Source organism: Mustela putorius, unplaced genomic scaffold (assembly GCF_011764305.1).
Source record: "Mustela putorius furo isolate JIRA1106 unplaced genomic scaffold, ASM1176430v1.1 tig00003853_pilon_pilon_pilon, whole genome shotgun sequence".
Lineage (NCBI taxonomy): Eukaryota > Metazoa > Chordata > Mammalia > Carnivora > Mustelidae > Mustela > Mustela putorius.
In genome coordinates, this window is record NW_025422005.1 from 48,427,785 (window position 1) to 48,448,823 (window position 21,039).

General features: G+C 39.9%; 1 pseudogene; it reads left to right on the forward strand.

Moving 5' to 3' along the window:
• The first annotated feature begins 8,646 nt into the window (after positions 1 to 8,646).
• On the forward strand, positions 8,647 to 9,346 carry LOC101672007 (annotated as a pseudogene).
• Positions 9,347 to 21,039: the final 11,693 nt, after the last annotated feature.

The window sequence follows — 21,039 nt, forward strand, 5'->3', positions numbered from 1 at the left end:
TCAAATGCCCTCCTGTCTCCATTTTTTAGAAGTCTTTATTTTTTATTTTTTAATTTATTTTTTATTTTTTATAAACATATATTTTTATCCCCAGGGGTACAGGTCTGTGAATCACCAGGTTTACACACTTCACAGCACTCACCAAAGCACATACCCTCCCCAATGTCCATAAACCCACCCCCTTCTCCCAAACCCCCTCCCCTCCAGCAACCCTTAGTTTGTTTTGTGAGATTAAGAGTCACTTATGGTCATCTTTTGACAGAACTATAATTAGAAACATATTAGACCTCCCCACTTTATTCTTTAGGTCTCATAAACTCTTTCATATTGTCCCCATCTTAGTGTATATTACATTGTGGGTAGTTTCATTAGATGCTTCTCCAATTCACTCAGTCTTCAGTTATCTTCTCTGACATCTAATGTATCATTTAAGTTGTTAACTTCAGTTATTATACATTCAATATTTAAAATTTCCTTTTGATTCTTTAAGTCTCCTGGTTTATTTTAATAATTGCTTGCCTTTACTTGGAATCCATCTTGCATTTTAAAAAAATTTTTAGAGATTTATTTATTAATTTTAAAGAGCCAGAGACAGAGCACAAGCACGGGGAGGGGCAGAGGAAGAGAGAATCTCCAGCAGTCTCCCCAGTGAGTGCAGCGCCTGATGCCAGGCTTGATCTCAAGGCCCTAAGATCATAACCTGAACTGAAATCCAGAATCAGATGGTTAAGTGACTAAACCTCCCAAGCGCCCCTCCTCTTTCATTTCATCAAACTTTGAATATACTTATCTTACATATATATTCTTTGGGAATCTATTTTTGTTGTGGATGTTTTCTCTTGACTCACCTGTGGAGGTTTTGCTTTGTTGTTTGTATGCTTTGTGCTACATGCAGTTTGAGCATTTTTACTGTGAAATTACATTTGAAATTATTTTACTGTGAAATTTATTATTGGTGCTTCTATAGGACCTAGATTAAGGGTGTAGGTTTTTTTTCTTTTTAAAGATTTTATTTATTTATTTAACATACAGAGAGAGAGAGAGAGAGCACAAGCAGGCAGAAGAGCAGGCAGAGGGAGAAGCAGGCTCCCTGATCAGCAGAGAGCCTGATGTGGGACTTGATCCCAGGACCCCAGGATCATGACCTGAGCCAAAGGCATGATTGGTGAGCCACCCAGGTGCCCCAAGGATGTATTTTTCAAAAGTGAATTGTGTGTTGTTGTTGTTTTTAAGATTTTATTTACTTATTTGTTTGAGATCACAAGTAGCCAGAAAGGCAGGCAGAGAGAGAGAGAGGGAAGAAGGCTCCCCACCGAGCAAGCAGAGAGCCTGATGCGGGGCTTGATCCCAGGACCCTGAGATCATGACCTGAGCCGAAGGCAGCAGCTTAACCCACTGAGCCACCCAGGTGCCCCAAGAGTGAATTGTGTTTGTATATTTTAAGTGCTGGAAAGGGCTTTTGACCCAGAAAATCTTTATTTTAAAAAATTTTTTTTAAAGATTGATTTATTTATTTGAGAGAGAGCGAGAGGGAGGGACCGAGGGAGGGAGAGAAAGCTGGAGCAGAGGGAGGAGCAAAGGGAGAGGAAGAGAAATCCTCAAGCAGCCTCCCCTCTGAGCTTGAAGCCTGATGTGAGGCTTGATCCCAGAACCCTAAGATCATTACTGGAGCTGAAACCAAGAGCTGGACATTTAACTGATTGAGCCACCCATGCATCTCCAGAAGACCTTTAAATTAAGTTTTTAAGTTGTTCTTTAGGAAAGATGACATACAGACAACAATTCATAGGAGAGATACTCTTTCTCCTTTCATTCCTATCCAATGCTGAAAGAGTTAACTTTCTATGTGAGGCATTTTTCCTTTCCCCCCCTCTTTTAGTTCACATTGTTATTAATGATACTGATATAGTGATTTGGAAATCTCAGCTCTTTGAGGGGTCTCTATTTCTACTATCTACCTTGTACTGGCCTTATGTTTCATAATCTCATTTTGGACAACTAGAAGGTTGTAATAAGTATTTGAATCTGTACATATATAAAGGGCAGTTAGGGTTTTTTTTAAGATTTTTATTTATTTATTTGACAGACTGAGATCACAAGTAGGCAGAGAGGCAGGCAGAGAGAGAGAGGAGGAAGCAGGCTCCCTGCTGAGCAGAGAGCCTGATGTGGTGCTTGATTCCAGGACCCTGGGATCATGACCCAAGCCAAAGGCAGAGGCTTTAACCCACTGAACCACCTAGGCTCCCCAAGGGCGGTTACTTTTAAAATGTTTGCTTACCAGTCTGAATTCATGCTCTTACTTGTATCTCATAATTAAGAATTTTACCTATGGTCTTATAAGCATAGTTCTTAGTATTTACAAATACCCTTTTCTTATTTTATCTTTATTTCTAGGTATTTTACAGAAAGAATGTAGGTAGCATGTTCAATGAGCCATATTTACAGAAAAAAATTAGAAATTTTGTTTCTTAATTCTACTTGTGAAGCCATGGATTGCCCTGGAAAATAGTTATTTTCATCCAGAACTTAAAAACTTAGTACAGTAGATTGCACAAATAATCATTTTCAGTAATTTCTCCTGGACTTTTAAGACATTTGTCTCCATTTCATTCCTTATTTTGTATGTTTTTTTTCTCTCATTTATTTTTCTTAGAAATATTAATGGCCAATTTATTTCATTTATTTCTTCAAAGGAACTCTGCTTGGATTTATTCAGCAATTACACTGTTTAGTCTATTTTATAAGTCTTAGTTAAGTGTATGATTAGTATATTTTAATTTACCTAGATTTTTGAATTTTTCTCTTAGTCTATTTTTGGCAAAGTTATATACATTTCAGTATCAGTGTTTTCATTTTGTAATTTTCCAGATATTTCTAAGTATTTTCTACATAGTCTTCTTCTGACATGCATATTAAGGAAACCATGTATGTTTTTCTCAATAAATTTTTTGTGTGTCTGCTTTATTTCCTTTTAGAATTGTTGTACTGTTGCCAAAAATACAGTATGTAGGAGTGCCTGGGTGGCTCAGTGGGTTAAGCCTCTGCCTTCAAGATCAGGTCATGATCTCAGGGTCCTGGGATCGAGCCCTGCATCGGGCTCTCTGCTCAGCAGTGAGCCTACTTCCTCCTCTCTCTCTGCCTGCCTCTCTGCCTACTTGTGAACTCTGTCTCTCTCTCTCTATGTCAAATGAATGAATAAAATCTTAAAAAAAAATACAGTATGTAATAGTCTTCTTTTCTGAATTTTATGGAGGTTTTTAAATTTTTCTGACATATGATCATTATTAAAAGTATTCCATGGATCCTTAAAAAGAATGTGTATTTTATATTTACATATGATAAGGTTTGATTTAGCTCTAGCTCTTTTTTAATTTATGTATCTATTTCTCTAGTTTTGCTTGTATCTACCTATTATATCAAATTGCTTTTGTATTACTTGAGTGCTCCATGCCCACAAATTTTTACCTATTTCACCTGCATTTTCATGGGTTTTGCTCCATTTACTTCAGTTCTATTTATTTCAGTGCTTTTAAAGTTGCTAGTTATAGTCTTATATGACATATTTTTGGTAAAACTCCTTGTTTCAGACATTTAATCAATTTTACCTTGATTCTGAGTCTGATAATAATAATAATGTATTCTTACTTTCCTTTTTAATGAGTCAAGTTTTTCCCCTGTCTTCCTTCTTACCAGCTTTTTGAGGATGTTTTGTGTTGGACATATGAGTTTTTATTTTGATTTAATATCAACATTTAAAATAGAATTTGCTTATTTATTCTATTGTCATTACTCATGATTGCTTTAACAAAATTATTGTGGTTTTACATCTGTCTGTTTCATTTTCTCTTATTTTTTAGGATATGCCCTTTTTCCTTCCCTTAAAAGCATCTTTAATACAGTTTGAGATTTTTTCTTTAAAGATTTATTTATTTATTTATTTTAGAGGAGGCAGGGAAGAAAGAGAGGGAGAAGGAGAGAAAGTCCTAAGCAGACTGTGATGAGCGCAGAGCCTGATGTGGGAGTTGATCTCACAACCCTGAGATTGACACCTGAGCTGAAGCCAAGAGTTGGTTGTTTAACTGCGTGGGCCCCCCAGGTGCTCTTAAAGTTTGAGAATTTTGTCATTATTTTACTCGTCTGGAAATTTTGAAAGGTATACAGTTTGTTGTTAGCTCCACTTGTAATTATGCTTGTAATTTTAAGTAACTTACATTTGTATTTCATAGCATATACTGTATATTATGAAATTCTAACTAACAGAATTCTGTCAACTCTCTTGTGAAAGATGAAGACAAATCACATAATTCACCGTCATCAACTTCTTCTCTTTTATTCTATTTTTTGTTTTTGTTTGTATGATCTGGATATTTTATACCATTCTATCATAGTTAGCCTATTGTTATTTTCATATTTATATATTTTTAATGTGCAAATCATGGCTGTGTAACTATAAATACCATTATTTAGACTTCCATCTGGGCTGCATGGGTTAGCATTTATTGTGTCTTTTCATTTTCAACTTCTCTACTTTTGACCACTGAATTCTGATATCTCTTTCCTTTGCATGAAGTGTGTCTTTCACTAGGCTTTTTAAGGAAAGGCATAGGAATAATACATCTCCAAAAACTTTACTAAGTAGAATATTAAATTTCTGTTGAATGTGATAAAAAGAAATCTCACAAAATAATAGTAATTCAACACACACAAAACAAATAATCATGACTTAAATAAGGTAGACGTTTATTCCTTTTCTCTGTACATCATAACAGGCACATAAAACAGCATGTTAAGATACACTAAAGCAAGAATTGCTTGCAGCTGTGCTTTGCACATATTATTTCATTTAATCTTAACAAAAGCCCCTGAGGTGGTATTGAGGATTTTCTATTCTAAAGACTGAAAATTAACAGTTCAAAGGGCAAAAATCTGTGGCCCATTACTAGTGGGTGACAGGCTTGGGTGTTGCTCTTGGCATCATCTACCCCTCCCCTTGTCTTCACTCCAGCATACTGCATTGAGGAATTTAGTGGCGTAATGTAAGGATAAAGTGTATAGAGACAGAGCTGAGCTATCAGTGGATTCTTCCTGGGAACAGTCTTCCAAGGAAGTATCAGACAACAATAGTATTTGAGAACATCTTTGAATAATTAATTCATGTTTTCAGGTGAGCCAGGAATGAGAAAGCATTCTAGGCTAAGAAGACAACAGGTATGAGAAAAAGGTATGGAAGCTTTTGTTCCTTAAAGGAATGACTTAAAACTTTCTGTTCATTTTCATTTTCTTTTAAAGATTTATTTATTTGAGAGAGAGTGTGTGTGCACATGTGTACACTAGTGGGGGAGGATAAGAGGGAGAGCATCACAAGCAAACCCCGGGCTGGGCATGGAGCCTGATGTGGGGCTTGCCTGGGGGCTTGATTCCATGAACCATGAGATCATGACATACGTTGAAACCAAGAATTGAATGTTCCACCAACTGAGCCAGCCAGGTGCCCCTAAACTTTCCCTTCATTTCTAGACACAAATGAGGTGCTTAATAAAGTCTTGTTGACTTAATTTGTATAGTCATTCTCTTTGTCCTATGCAGCAGACATGTTCCTGGCCTCTCTAATATTGCCTTCCCCTTTCTCCTCAGTAAGAAAACGTGTTTCGGGTTTTTTTTTGTTGTTGTTGTTGTTGTTTTGGTTGTTTGTTTGTTTGTTTTGTTTTTTTAAGAGGCAGTATGCCCCTAGCCAGAAGACTGTGGTTCCTAGCCTCCCTTGCAGCTTGAGGACATAAACAGAAATTATGAGGAAGGCTTCTGGAAAGTTCTAAAAGAGATGGATAGACAGCTTGTTCCTTTTTGGCCTTTTCTCATATATTCTGATTCCTTCTTAGAACCATGCATTCACAGTCATGGGTCCAGTGGCTGGGACCGAAGGTCAGCCTTGAGGTTGGAAACCATATGATAGAGATGATAAAACTGGACAGTGAAAGGATCCTCTGTCCCTGACTACAGTGTGAGGTTACCCTACCAATTCTGAATATCTATTTAAAGAAATACTTTATGCAAAAAATAAATTTCCATCTTGTTTCAACTACTGTTATTTCTGTCCTCTGCTATTGCAGCCAAATACAATTCCTGAGTAATGTATCCCAAATTCAGTATCAATTCCAGGAGGGTGGATGACTGGGGCACTTACGAATACTTATGGTTAGAAATTACTAGTTGAAAAATGTGCAGAAATACTGAGAAAATTTCCCAGCTGGACCCCATTCCCAAGGTGGATCTCAAAGACAGTTTTATATCAACTATATAACCTGGAAGAATTCCAGAAGCTTTTCAAGGAAGAGAAAGTGGCTGCTGTTGCCGCTGATACTGCTATAGTTGAGTGGAAACTGAAAGGCTGGAATGATGACCTTTCAAGAAGAACAAATGTTATTAAATAATGGATTTTGTCCCACCTCCTACAACAGTCAAGAGCAAAAGGATGAAAAGGGAATCCTATTCTTCTATTAATAACGCTGAGAGTCAGCCTCATGCTGACAAAGCAGAAAGCAACTGTAAAATTAGCAGTTTTGCCTGCAAATTAGCCCCTTGCAAAGCCATAAAAAGAGAAAAGGAATTAAGAAAAAAGTTCTATTAATGGAGTCAAGGGTGGAAAAACCAAGAATGACAGAGCATAAATACCCAGAAAACTGATACTTATTTTAAGGAAGATATTATTCAGGTTTTAAATAGCTGCTTATAGCTGTGTATGAAAAAAGTGTTAATTTATAGCCCTTGAATCAGTGGCCTTTCTTAATGGCTCCTTGGAGCAAATCTATCAGAACTTGAAGAGCACAAGGCTTATCTTGATGTTAATGAAAACTACCCTAGCCACCCCTATCTGGGATATTACTATTCCACTTTAGAATGAAAGGCAATGCAGTAGGTAGAAAGATGTTAAATTTCAGAGGCAGACAAAGTTAGGTTTGAACCTGTTTCTGTCCCTTGCTAGCCCTGAGAAAGTCTTTTTACCATCCTGGGCTGCTGTTTTACCTTCTATCAAAGCAGACAGTGATTATGCACTATTGTGTTAGTAGCATTAAATTAAGTAAGATGCAAAGAATTTGGTCCCTATGAGGTTGTTAGCAAATGTTAACCTCTTTCTACCTTTTCTTCCTTATCAGAAGGTCAGAAACATCAGACTTGGCAAACCCATGACAAGCACTTAAATTGAGCTCTGCGAAATTCTCCCCATAAGAAGATCAGTTCCTACAGGGGAGCTGAACACATTTTCATAATTTATGACTGGTCTCAGACAACAGGCCCCCTTTTGTAATTTTATGAAAATGATAAATCACTATTCAATAGTAGGAAATAATCAGAAGAAAGGAACAGGGACATCTTTAACAATAAAAAGGCAGGGGGCCCCATTTCCAACAAGAATCATACCCAGGAGGAGAAATTTGAAATTGGTGCAGTTTGCTTCATTATAGCATTGGCAGTTTTCACAACTGTAGTCATCTAATTTTATCTAAGAGAAGGTGAGGAGTTTGGGGCTCCCTTGGAGGGTGGGGGTGAGTCTCTTCCTGCTTTCTTGGTTCAAAAGTGTATTTTACATCTGAAACATAGATTTTTCCTCTTGGGGCTGAAAAATGACAAAAGATAGACAAAGGAATTAAATCCACAGATGCACATGAAAGGCAAACATTGTTTGAAGGTGGATAAATTATTGAAAAAGATCTTAACAGCACTTCAAAAAAATCTCCTGGTTGAAGGCTGTGGCTTGTAAGACTGGGCAAATTTGTAAAACTCCATCTGAACCAGAACCATGAGTCAGAGCTGCCACCGAACATTGTAACGTAAACCCAGACTCCTTCCCCTCCAAGTTCTTCATATCTTACTGAAGGTCACAGGATCTAGTTTAGATGGGAGTCTTAGAAATAACTGAAATTCCTCAACAACATTACCATTGCGTGGTCTTTCTACTTGTGTTTGAGCACCTCCAACAATAGAGAAGTACATTCTTTCCAGAGAGGGGTTTAGTATAGTTCAACACAAATGAGTTGAGATGTTCTAATTGCTAGACCATTATTTGTGTACAGGATATACATTAATTCCCTTTGGCTGCCATAAAAGAGTACCACAAATTAGGTGGCTTAAAACAATAAAAAATTCATCATGCTACAGTTTTGAAGGCACAAAGTTTGAAATCAAAGTGTTTGTAGGGTCATGTTCCTTCTGAAACCTGTAAGGGAAAGTGCTTCCTTGCTTCTAGCTTCTTGATTCTGCATTAATATAACCCTCTGCAGAATTTTTTGTATATGTAATATCCTGCACATATGTTTGGGTTGACTTAATCCTTTGCATAATTTTTAACTCTAAGTACAAGTAGTCTCCTTAAAAAAGAAAAAAGAAAAGGGGCGCCTAGATGGTTCAGTGGTTTAAGCCTCTGCCTTTGGTTCAGGTCATGGTCTCAGGGTCCTGGGATGTAGTCCTGCATTGGGCTCTCTGCTGAGCAGGGAGCCGACTTCCTCCTCTCTCTCTGCCTGGTTCTTTGCCTACTTGTCATCTCTCTCTCTGTCAAATAAATAAATAAAATCTAAAAAAAAAAAAAAAAGAAAAAAAAAAGAGGACCAAGTTGCCACTGAAGACCTTCATGACACAGTCAAGATTGAGACTATGAGCTGTATTCCTTTCAAGACTGGGCAGCCAAAGAAAGAGGGAAGAAACTCTGAAAGGGTGTACAGAGAACTCCAGCATCTGGAAGAGCTGAGCAAGAGGCTGTGGAAGGACATGAAGTGTGAGATAACCTTGGACTTATTCTCTATCCCCCTCTGCGAGCAAGCCCAGGATTTTCTGAACTTACTGACAGCTGAGGACATGGCCATGAAGTGGACGAATGCCCTTCATCAAGGGAAGATGAACCAAATCCAAAAGACTGTGACTGAACCCTTATGGAAGTTTGGCAGTATCTTCCCTAGCCTTACATGGTGCTGAAATGGCAGAACAACACTCATAGGACTGTAGAAGATCGCAGGCCAAGGTGGAAAAATACATGAAAGAGGAGAGGTCAAGGCCAGTGCTGGCCAAACTCCCCCAGGTCCAAGCAGAGCCTTGGCCTGCATGGGATGACTTTGGCGCCAAGAATAAGTAGCTCCTGCATAAGATACTGCAGTTCTACAATAATCAACTATGTTAATTCCAGCTCAGCTTTGAGTCCCTGATTTACGAAAAGGTGGTAGAATAGTCTGAAATGCATAAGGTCTTTGGAGACATGACCCAACAGCTTGGCCAGCCTGGACACCTGGACAAGCAGCAGGAGTGGAAGAATGAGGCCAAATGGAGTGAGCTCAGACCCCTCCTCTGTTGTGGCTGGTGACTGAATCCCAGTCACCCTTAGAGGATTCCTGGGACCCAAGTCAGTCTCTCAAGTAATCTCAAGCTCAGCAAAAAGTCCTTACATGGAAGAAGTATGGCGGCCCATAGGCTAGGGATAGAGGCAGCTCCTGCTGCACTTCAGCAGCGCTTGGCAGTGAGCCTGACACCAGACACCCTAAGCAGTAGCTCTCTCCCTGCCCAATAGCCATAGCCTGCAGACCCAGGTGAACAGGGTAAAAGACCCAGGGACTTTCCTATTTCCAAAGAACTGTCCAAAGTGCCTAGGGCCAACAACAAGCTTCCAGCCTTCCAAAGGCATAGGCTTTATCAGCTCACATAGTTAAGATTACATCTACCTCCAAAAGACTCATCCTAGGGAGATCACTGACCCTCATTTCCCTTCTATTTCAAAGACATCCCCCGCCCCGCCCCGGAAGAAGCCCTGCTCTCCAAGAAAGTGTGAATCTGGGAAGTTGGCCTCCTCCAGGGATTGTAAGAATGATGGTCCTTGAGCCTGGACAGGCCCCTCAATCCAGCCTCCAGCATGACAAATACTGGCCTTGTTCACTTCTATACATTAAGTCAAGGGCAGGGAAGTACCCCTTGTTATACTTTCCCTAGGTAACCGGGACTCAACTCAGGTCAATGTCCTACCACACAAAATGTCACAGATCAATTCATAGGCCTCAAAGTCAGAACAGTGTGTTTTGCACTAGTAGTTGGGTTGGGTCAGAAAGAGAACAATAGCCCAAGGCTACTTTTCATGGGGAAGATTCCAGAAGCAGGTAGAGATAGTCTCCTGAAGCCAATTCTATACACCTTGCAGCTACTAGGGGAAACAGTTGCCCAGAGTATCTGCAATGCAGTGGTATGTTTGGGTAGCTGAATGGTAACTAGCACCATTTAACCATGGTCCCTTGAAATCAGAGTGGCATAGGATGCAGTCATTGGCAACATATGGGGACCTAGTACAAGATTTTGTCTCCCGTAAGTCTGTGTTCTAAGAAACCAGACACCTATGCATTAGCTGCAAGTGATTCCTCCAGCTTTACACTCTTACCCCATCGACTGTCAGAATCTTCCCAAGGCCCCGTATCACTACCCAAGGACTCATAAACACTAGTGCCAGGTAACAAGCTCTCCATATGGTTTGTCTTTTCAGAGAAATCCTAGGAGATTAGCAGCTCGGAAAACTATGATAGCCATGGAGTTGATGTCTGTTTCTATGTTCATTTCCTTCATTTTATTGTCCATGCAGATCATATATTCTCTTGGACACCAGCAGGAATCCTAAAAGCTTTTCAGAATAATATATTTCCTCTTGTTCTTTGGGCTAATCTACTTCAAGACTCTCATAAGTGTTTTATCCCAGATTTGCTGAGGTTTAATATGTTACACTTGATTTATTTGTCCACATGTGGTTGTGAATTGAAATACATTCAGTATTGAAAAGGAGGACTTCTTACTGATGATAGTTGTCCAGGAGGACCTGTTTTCAGAATCCAAGAAGTGGTTATCAACCAGTGGCAGTATTGCCACTCCGAATCCAGACAGTGGCGATGTCTGGAGGTATTTTCAGGGGTGACTGGTATGTGTGTAGGGTGAAATTGGCTTCTATTGGGAAGAGGCAGAAGGTGCTGCTAAACCCAACCACAGGGTACTCTCACACAAGAAGGAGTTACCTGGCCCAAATATCAATAATATGAAGACTGAGAAACCCTGATGCAGAGGAATATTTTTCTCCTACATCCTTTAAGCATCACTTTGGAAACTGTATGACTTGTGTTCCAGGCTCAGATCAACTACTTATTAATTATTTTAGTACGATCAAGCACCTAATGATTTTGGACTTCAGCTTGCTTGTATATAAAATGAGGAAAAAGTGGCTTTGGGGAAAGAAATTGGAACATGTTGAGTCAGTAATTGTGTTTTATGGTCAAAGGGGAAAAAAGTGTTTCATATTCAAAAATGCTTATTGAAGAATTATTTAAAATAATGAATATTATAAAAACTGTTTTGTTTGAATAGATGGCAGTTCATCTAATTCATAGAACACTACGAGGATCTTACAAAACAGTTTTTATAACAGGGAAAATGCCTTTATTATAATGTTAAGAAAAAGTAATGGAATTCAGATTTGTATGTAAAATAGACCAGATGGAAATTTGTCACTTTGTTTCCTGAGTTGCCCTTCCATGTTTCTTACTGTCCTACTCATCACAGTGACTAAGACTCCCTTATTTATGTGTGTGTCTTCAGGACCAGACGGTATACTCCCTGCGGATGGCAGGGAAAGGGTCTTTGTCACCTTTCTATCCAGATAACTAAATGTATGTATGGTTTCTCATAAGATAGTTAAGTGCACCAGGCTTTGGGTTCCTCATATGAAAAATGCAGGCAAAACTGTGCACACCTCAGAGGTGCTGATAGCATTAAATAGGCAATGTTTGTAAAGATCATAGCAGATTATATCTGACACATAATAACCATTCAGTAAAATTAGTTATTGTAATTCCTTGTGTCCCTGCTCCACTAGTAACAAGATGTGTAACCTTGGGAAAGTAAATTCAGGTCTGGTCTGGTCTTCTCTTTTTTTCCTTCTGGATTTTTCCCTCTATAAATGCATGTGTGTAGTAGATGATCTCAATTCTCTTTCCCATATTCCAGATTCTTATATCTTTTGATTCTAAGGACTAAAGGCTTCAAGACTCAGGAGAATTGTTGGAAGCCTAATCCTGTGTAGACTCTGTAGAGCTAAGATAATACCAGTGACTGTGATCTAAGGAGGCTTTGAGGATGGGGACAATAATCAGGAGGGAGAGTGGTGGTAGGTGGGTTGGAGACCATGTTGTGTAGGGGAAAGAACCCTGGATGAGCTGTCAGGGAACTGGGACCTAACTTGAACACTGTGAAGCTTGGTCATATAGCATTTCTCCATGGCAGCTTCCAACTTCCTCACCAGTAACAGCAGAAAGAAACAGCTAGCAAATTCAAGAACTATTCCAAGTCTTACCTTCTGAGATTCTGCTCTATTCATGAACTTCCAGGCATGCTTTTCTGAATTTGTTCTCCTATGTGGCGGTTGACGCCCAACCACCATGTGGCTGCCTTCTTCCTCAATCTTTCTAAAAGCCTAGGTTTTGATGTCTTCCCCTTTAGATGCTAATTTATTAGCTGGCCAGAAGTCCCAGAATAATGCAAGATATTTGTCTGAATATTTTAGGGTTTTTTCTATATCAGAATAACCATAATGAGACTCATGGGACTAATGGTACATTAAGAAAAAAACTATCTTGTACTGAGAAACCAAAGGCAGTGAGAGAATCCTTCACAGGAACCAGAGAGGTTGGAGAAATCACAGATGGGAAGCAATCTGAAAACAGATTAATAATGACAAATAAATCATTAAATCTTCCACTTACACAGTCTTGCTCCAGAAAGAACAACAGATAAATAATGAAGACAAATTTAGACTCAGCGTTTGGATCAAATTCATAACCAACAATAAAACTAACTACCTTTCAAGGTAGGTACCCTCCAGCTGGAGAGTGGAAAGGTTGAATGCTGGAGAAGTTTCTTGCCTCTGATGAGAGAAGAGATTTGATAATCTCTAAATTCTTTTCAGCCCTGAAAATGTGGTTCTCTCTGTGAATGAAGCCATGGCTTGGAGAGGACCAGTTCTGTGAAATAGTTTTCCTAGCACATGCCAGGCACTGTGGGAGAAGCCTGGATGTCTTCATGGGGACCCTAAGGAGAAAGCCTTAACAATTCCATTTTGCCAGTGAGAAAACTGACTCAGACAGGGAGATAGTTTTTCCCAAGCTTGTAAGAGGTACCGTAGGCTCCAATTTTGTATCTGAAGCATCTGGAGGAAGCTAGAAACCAGCTGGTTCTCACTGTCTTAATGGCACTGGTTTGGGCTCCTGAACTATTCCATAGAAGACCCAGTTAAAGGACAGGTTGCTAGCTGCTCTGCACACAGAAAGGGGGAGAGTAGGAGGAAGAAATGACTTGACTCCTGGCCAGAGGAGGGAGGGAGGGAGGTTGTCTGTGAGGAGAGCTTGTCTGAGAGCTCCTGCCACCGGCAACCAGTCATTTCATCCTCCTGGAAGCTGGATGGCAGGCCCCATGCCAGCTTGTCTGTGGAGAAACTGGCAAGAAGAGAACTTACTCTGAGGCTGTTGGGCACAAGTGCTGCCCACAGGTTACACTGTGAAAGAGAGACCTTAGCAGCAGGCACAATGACGAGTCTCAGCGGTCGGTGGGAGGGGAAGGAAAAAGGAAGGGGAACTGAAATGTAACCTGTGTCTACTTAGTGCTCAGCACTGTGTTGTGCTCAGGACTTTTTAAAGATTTCCTCATTTAATTCCTCTCTACAGTCCTATTAAGTAGGTATTATTTTCTTCATTTTTTCCAAATGAAGACACTGAGACCAAAAAAGTTTAAGTAAATTGCTTTACATTATTCAGCAGACCTTGGATATTAAGCCAATTTTGTCTGACTCCAAATTCCACATTTTCTACCAACGGTGGTTTTCCAAATTCTGTTTGCTTATGTTCCCTATCATGTTTCACCATATCTGCAGGTGCTTGTAATTTTACTCAACATTTTTTCTACAGACTAACTCCTTTTCTTCCTAAATTTTACTTACATGAGTACATTTTAAAAGGAAGCTGTATGAGGCCATAATATATGGAAAGCAATTTCACTTGCCATAAATAGGTGGTAATAACAAAAATAAATAAATGAAAACAAAATAGTGTTATTAAATTCTTGCCGTTGAGTTTTATGTCTGGAAGTCTCTGTGCCCAAGGCATACTTTCTTTTTGAAAAGTGAGGATTAACTAACTGTTAGAGAGGGGCTGAAGATATAGAGAATGAGAATGTTTTTCTCCTGATCAAAAGATAAATGAAAATCTTGTGACATGGTTCAAAGCTGTTTATGCCCTTTCTCTAGCCCACCCTATACCCTCTCCAGGATCACAGCATTCCATGCCCACACTTTGGGAAGCTCAAAGAGGATGGTGGTGATATTATTCTGAAGTCAAGCAAGTGCTCACATTGAATACCATCTCAAGTGAAACAACACAGATTACTAGATAGAAGGATTCTTAAGATGAATAGGTTCCCCTAAATGGTTTTCCCACCCCAAGTCTTCAATCCAATGTATCAAAATTAAAGGCTGTGACAATCTTTGACTAAGAAGCATAAAATGGTTTCTTGTGACAGATATAAATAATTCTCAATTCCTTAGCCTGGTCTTTAAGGCCTTGCAAACTTCTTCTCTGCCTCACCACCAGCATTATATGTAGGCTACAGAGAGCCAAAATGAACCACTCATCATTGCTCTTATATGTCCTCAAAATGTCTTGCCTCCATAGTATTGCTAATCTGTTGCTCTGTTTAGGGAAGTACGCTTCCTGTTCCAACTGCACGTCGACATGTATAGTGGCCCTGGGCAGAGAAAGCCTGAAAAGATAAGAGTAGGAAATTGTGGTATGTGAAGTCTGTAAGATGTCTTGGATTTGGCAGTATGAAAGGTCTGAGAAGCTTCTGCTGGAATTGTTTCAGTTGTGTATTAGGGAGGCTGGTGGATTGAAGATCACATAGCAGTTGAGTAATGGGAGGTACGAAGAACACTCTGAGATACAAGAGGAAAAATGAAGTGTTAGATAGGGAGACACACAGAAGAGCTTGGAACATGTTTTTTGGTGAAGTTGGGCTCTTTTTTGCAAGAAGCAAAAAGTTAGGAAGATGCTTATGATGTACATCTAGAGAATATGAATGGGAATGGTATCAAGAAGAAACATGAAGGGCTTGGCCTTGCACACAAGGATGGACACTTGGAGAAGCTCACCAGGAACTGGTGACTTTTCTATAAATGGATTGGAAAGAGCAGAGTGAATTGGTAGAACACACACACTACCCCTAAGTAGCTGGAGAGTCAGGATCTCTCTAGATTTCTGCCATTCTGTGTGTAACATTAGGAGAGTCAGCCTGCTAATAATTACGTGGAGTCACAGAATGTTGAAGGTTGAAGTCCAGTCCTCTACCTTGTGCTTGGATCTCCATCAGACAGAGATGAGGTCTACTCTCTTAACGTTAGTGGTGGGAGATTGCAACCAGTCAATTCATCCTCCTGGAAGCTGGATAACAGAAGAGAAAATTTCTCTTTAGGAAGCCTTGTATCAGGATGTCCTCTTCTAGACAGAAGTACTATCTATGTCTCTGCCAGATGGTGCCAGTTTTGCCCTTAAAAATTCCTTAGGACTTAAATCTCTATTCAAATGTGTATAGAGCAATAGATTTTTTTTCCCTTTGAAATATTCAGTTCAACCCTTTTTCCTATAAGATAATTTCAAAATCTGTTTGTCTTTTTTTTTTTTGATGTATCAACATATATTTTAGTTGTGATGTCTACAAATAAAAAGAATATCCCAGAATCCCAGATGGGGTTTGATCAGAGAAGGGTAGTGAAGAATTCATTCTAGGCACTAGGTTTCATGAAGTCTGGCCAAGTTGCTGACTGAGATTGATAGAGTGCTTAATATGTAGGCAATTTCTTAAGAGTTTTAACGAATCATCCTATTTAATCTTTTCAACATGGGGTAGAAATTTTAATATTCTGTTTTACAGATTGGCAGTTGGAAGCCAAGTAAGTTTCCCAGAGTAACTAAACTAGCAAGTAGCTGAGTTGGGATTTTAATTCAGGTTTGCTTGACTTCACTAGGCTACGACCGCTTCACACGTTGGTATGTTGTTAGTCTTCTTCCTTCCCTCCTGTGTCTGTACAGGTAGGTTTCTTCAGGTGTTGAGCAAAGAATAAACATGGATCACGATATCACGAGCTCTCACTTTGCAGATGAAAAAAAATGAGGCTCATATAAATAAATACTCACCAAGTGTGTACTAAGTACTCCACTCAGTGCTGTTGTCAATGGTGTGACAAAAGTAAGCAAGTAAATAAGTACAGATATATATATGAAAGTTATGTGTCCTATCTTTGGGCTCCAAGGTCAGCATTCTTTCCAGAATACCATAGTTTCTTCATCTTCTTCATCAAGCAAAATTGCTCAGAGTCAATCTAGAAGATTGCCCTCTAGAAGATTTGCCCTCTCTAGCAAAAACTCCTGTTCCGAAAAGTGAAGGTGTCCTTAGAAAGAGGGGCTACAGTGAGGAAAAACAACATGGCACATGTCAAGGAGTAGAGATTCTCTTCATTTTTCCCCCACAGATCTAAATTTTATTAATGCCCACCCCACCCCCCAGCAAATGAGGCATTCTTTTAAATATGCCCTAAAAGTGTAAATCAGAGCAGAGACCATATTTCATGCCAAGAGGCTTGTATATCCATCAGGTATTTATGGCGCTGCTGTTAGCCAACTCTTCCATCTGGGATGCCTTTAGTCATCTTTCATCTGGTACACCTATTAGAGGAGTTCCAGAGCCATCCATAACAAAGGGGCTCATCTTTTAGAACTCCTTTGGCAAGAGTGACAAATCCAAAGGTTTCCCATAAAGCCTGTGTTTCCAGTTGCCTTTAAAGCAGTTGTTTGATATGATAATGTCTTTGGGGTGGGGGGAACTTGGCCTGCCTCTCAAGGATAATAGAGGACAATTATTTTATTTTGTTGTGCTGTCTAAGGAAGAATCATCTATTAAAAGCACAAGGGTTTCTGTAATCTACAAATTATGGAGGGAAAAGATTATAGATCCTCTCTGTGTACCAGCCCCCTCGGCCCCCAACAAAATAACCCTAAAAGCTTCAGCAAAAAAAAAAAAAAAAAAAGGGGAGCTTTTAAAAATCTTTCTAAATAGAATAGTGAATACCTGCTATAACCTAAAACCAGTTTAAAAAAAATACACACAGAGGAGGAAAGATTTAATGGACTCTCTCATTAAATATGATCAAATATTCCTGGAACCAAGTTGTTTCCTATATACTTTCCAGTTTTGACTCTGTTCAAGAAAAGGTAAAATCTAAACATGAGCTTTCTTTTTTTTTCTTTTTTTCTTTTTTTTTTAACTTTCATTTTTTAATCATCATTTTGAAAGAGATGAATGCATCTCTGGGAGCAAACAACAACAACAAAACAATAGCTGTAATTGTCACTTTGAACACCGCAATGCTCTCTCATTAATTCCTCAGCAGAATGCCTCATTATTAAAATAATATGTGGGGAGTTTCTAGTCCAAAAAAGCCAGGAGACAAATCCACTGCTAAAATGTTCCAGAATGTCTCAAAAAGGAATAAAACTTTCAGAACTTTTATCCTATTCCAACCCTAGACACATGTCCATGAGGAAGTGTAATTCATTTGACAGGGCTGCTCAGAGGGTTCCAAATACACAGACCCTTGCAGGAGACCACTAGGACTGCTCCCATCCTTGGCTTGGATGCCAAGACATAGGCCTGCAAGTGTCTCCCATCAATTAGACATTCAGAACAGAGAAGGCTGGCTCAGTGCATGGGGGTGAGGAAGCTGCAGAGTTTTATGCCTTATTAATTGGACCTCGCTATTTAAACTCTTGAAAACTCCAAATGGCTTTGGCATGAAGTCAGAACCATAAAATAAATGGACTCAAGAAGTGAAAAGGAGTACTCTGAGTTAGGCCATTTCCTATTGCTCCCCAGAATCCTCAACTGTGTTTGGTACCAGACTTTCAAGTTCAAATCTCAGCTGAATGCTCATCCACCCTTTACAGGCTGCTACAACTGTGATCCCCACTTCTTTTCTCTTGTTTTCATTCTGGCTTCTTCAAGAGGCAGTGGCATAAGTAAATAACCACCCTTATTTTTCACTGGCCAGCAGGTATGCATCTGTCAAATTTGTACAGCAAAATAAAAGCTCACTTGAGTTTTTGACACGTGTGTGTATGCGCGCGTGCGCGCGCGCGCGTGTGCGTGTGTGCGTGTGTGTGTGTGTGTGTGTGTGTATGTGTGTGGGGCTAGAATTTTGTCAAGCCGGAATGCCTCCTTTGCCTTTTCTGTAGACTTTCTGAAGCCTGGGAGAGGTTCTGCTTCTGGGAGAGAAGTAGCAGGAGAGATCAGCCTTGGTTTCTTTTTGGCTTTGCTTCCTTGACAATAAGGTGGTCTTCAGGAGCACCTGGGTGGTGCAGTGGGTTAAGCATCTGTCTTCAGCACAGGCCCTGATCCCAGGGTCTTGAGATCAAGTCCTGCATCGGGCTCCCTGCTCCTTGGGGAGCCTGCTTTTCCCTCTGGCTCTCTCTCTCAGTGTGTCCCTCTCATGAATAAATAAAAATAAAATCTTAAAAAAAAAAAAAAAAGCTTTCTTTGTCTCATAAAAATGAGCAGAGGCAGGCAACAAAGCAGACAGCTTTGTCATCAGCACCCCCACCCCTCCTGATCTTTGTGAATATTACTGGCAGATTGCCCTTTGGTACCTGGTCTGTGAATGCGGTGGTCAATGGAGATTCCCTTGAGGGCAAAAGTGGCAAAGCTGGATTTCAGGTTGATGGCCTGCTCGTTGGCATGCAAAGAGTTAAACTGACTAGAACCATGGGAGACAGCTAGGGTAAGAACAGGATGCGGCTAAGTCCAGCTTCAGAGGTTCCCTAGTAGAGGCTCTGCTGTGGGAGGTTAAGAGAGGGGAGAAAGGAGCTCCCTTTTATTAGCCTGCAGATGCTCTATTTAGAGCTTCACAGATATTACCCTGTTTAAAACTCACAACAGCACCTCTAGGGAGACATGACTCCCATTTAATAGGTGAGGAAAGAGGCTCAGAGATTTTAAGGAGACTTGATTTTGGCTTAGGTCATGATCTCAGGTTCATGGGATCCAACCCCGTGGCAGGCTCCTCACTTATCAGAGTCTGCTGGAGATTCTCTCTTTCCCTCTCCCCCTGCCCCTACCTCCCTCAAAGAAATAAATCTTTTTTTTTTTTTTTTTAAAAGCATGGGCTTTGGGTTTACTCAGAACCCAGGGTTCACATCCTGAGATCACTTCTCATTAGGTGGCTCACCTTGAACAAGTTTCTGTGTCCATTAGCCTCGGTATTCTCATCTACAAGATGGGGGTCTGAATGGGTTCCTCACAGGCTGATTGTTAGGATTACATGAGATGATGTATGAGAGCACTAAGGAGAGCATGGAGTGCTTAGTGAGTACTTCGTAAATGGAAACTTATTTAGGGTAGATGTTTAAAATTAAATGGTCTCCATATTTACTTCTGAGTTGATAAAACTAACACTCATGGAGGGGAGAAGACAGTAATACCAGAGAATACTGACCTATCTTCCTCTAGGATGCTGAGGTCTCTTCCTACCCCTTGGAGGAAATATGCTTTACACTGCAATTTTTCATGTCTTGTAAGGTCCAATCAATACAATTGATTTAATGATTAATTTATTGTGTTCCTCAGTAAAAGCCCTGCATCGACGTCTTAAAATGGAATCTTATTGCATTTGAGACAAACACAACTAATTGGCAGCAATCATTTAAAAGGGAAGCACAAAGTGTTCTAAACACACATATACAATCAAAACCAATAATGAAAAAAAAAAAAAAAACCCACAAACCCTTGCACCATTTTAAGCATGCAAAAGTAGAAGGATGAGTTCAATGTTAGCATTTTCTGAGTTGCTGAGCCACAGAGAAAGATCATCTGAGCCAGTTATGCTACTGTGTCCTGTCATTATTCCTGACCTAAAGGTCTGCGCGGTGTTTAGTAGGGTTTTGTTCCCAAGCTGTTAGTATGCAGAGCAGCTGTGTTCTTCTTTGGCTTGTGGTTTGTTTTAATCTCATAGTCTGTAAGCAATGAGGCCTCCATCCTTCCACTGGCCTATAGAAGACCCAGAGATGAATCTGTGTCCTATCCATACCCTTGGTTGCATTTTTTAGTTATGCACATTGTATATATTTTGTGTCTGGACCTGTGTTTTGTTTCTACCCTTGTTTACCTTTGCTTCATCTTGCCCATCAAATTATAAAATGAATTACCTAAATGAATGTCAGTCTATCTTTTTAAGTTGCCTATAAATATATTTGGAACAAAGCAAGGGAGACATAAAGTGATCAATTAACAAATACAGAAATTAGAAAAAAAGAAGTCTAATTTCCTATTTATCCCATGCCCACAAACTAGGCTTGTATTTGGTTACTTTCCACTCGATTTGTCTTCTGCTGAAAACAAAAGTAACTCCACCAGCAGCTATCCCAACCTAGCAGTTGGTTCTTTCTCAAAGATTCTGTCCCCCTTAGCAACCCCTCCTGAGAGTCTGAGTGTGAGAGGGGATCCTGGGAGGGGCTGGGGAGACCCGACTTGGCCACAAGGTGTCACTATTGCTGCACTGGAGGGAGGCCTCTGGCCCTTGTCTTTGGCAGCAGGAAATACTTCTTCTTTCCTCACTCAACTCACTCTTAGGTGAACCAGGATGAAATAGAATTCATTAGTTTTTTTTTTTTTTTTTTTCTGCTCCATAGAGGAGGGATAAGAACTTTTTGGTATTTACTTTTCCAGCTGCTGTGAGTGTTAAGTTTAAGGCAACGAAGGGATCAGTGATTTTTAAAATTAATTTTCTTCACCAGGAAGCCGTTTTCATGGGATTGTCTACCCAGCACCACACGAAGAGTGCCTGCTGAGACAGCCAAGGGCCTTGGCCAAATCCTGGGCTTCGGAGCCCGACAGACCTGGATTTGCATTTGGGTGTCTCAGCAGGCACTCTTGAAACTTCCT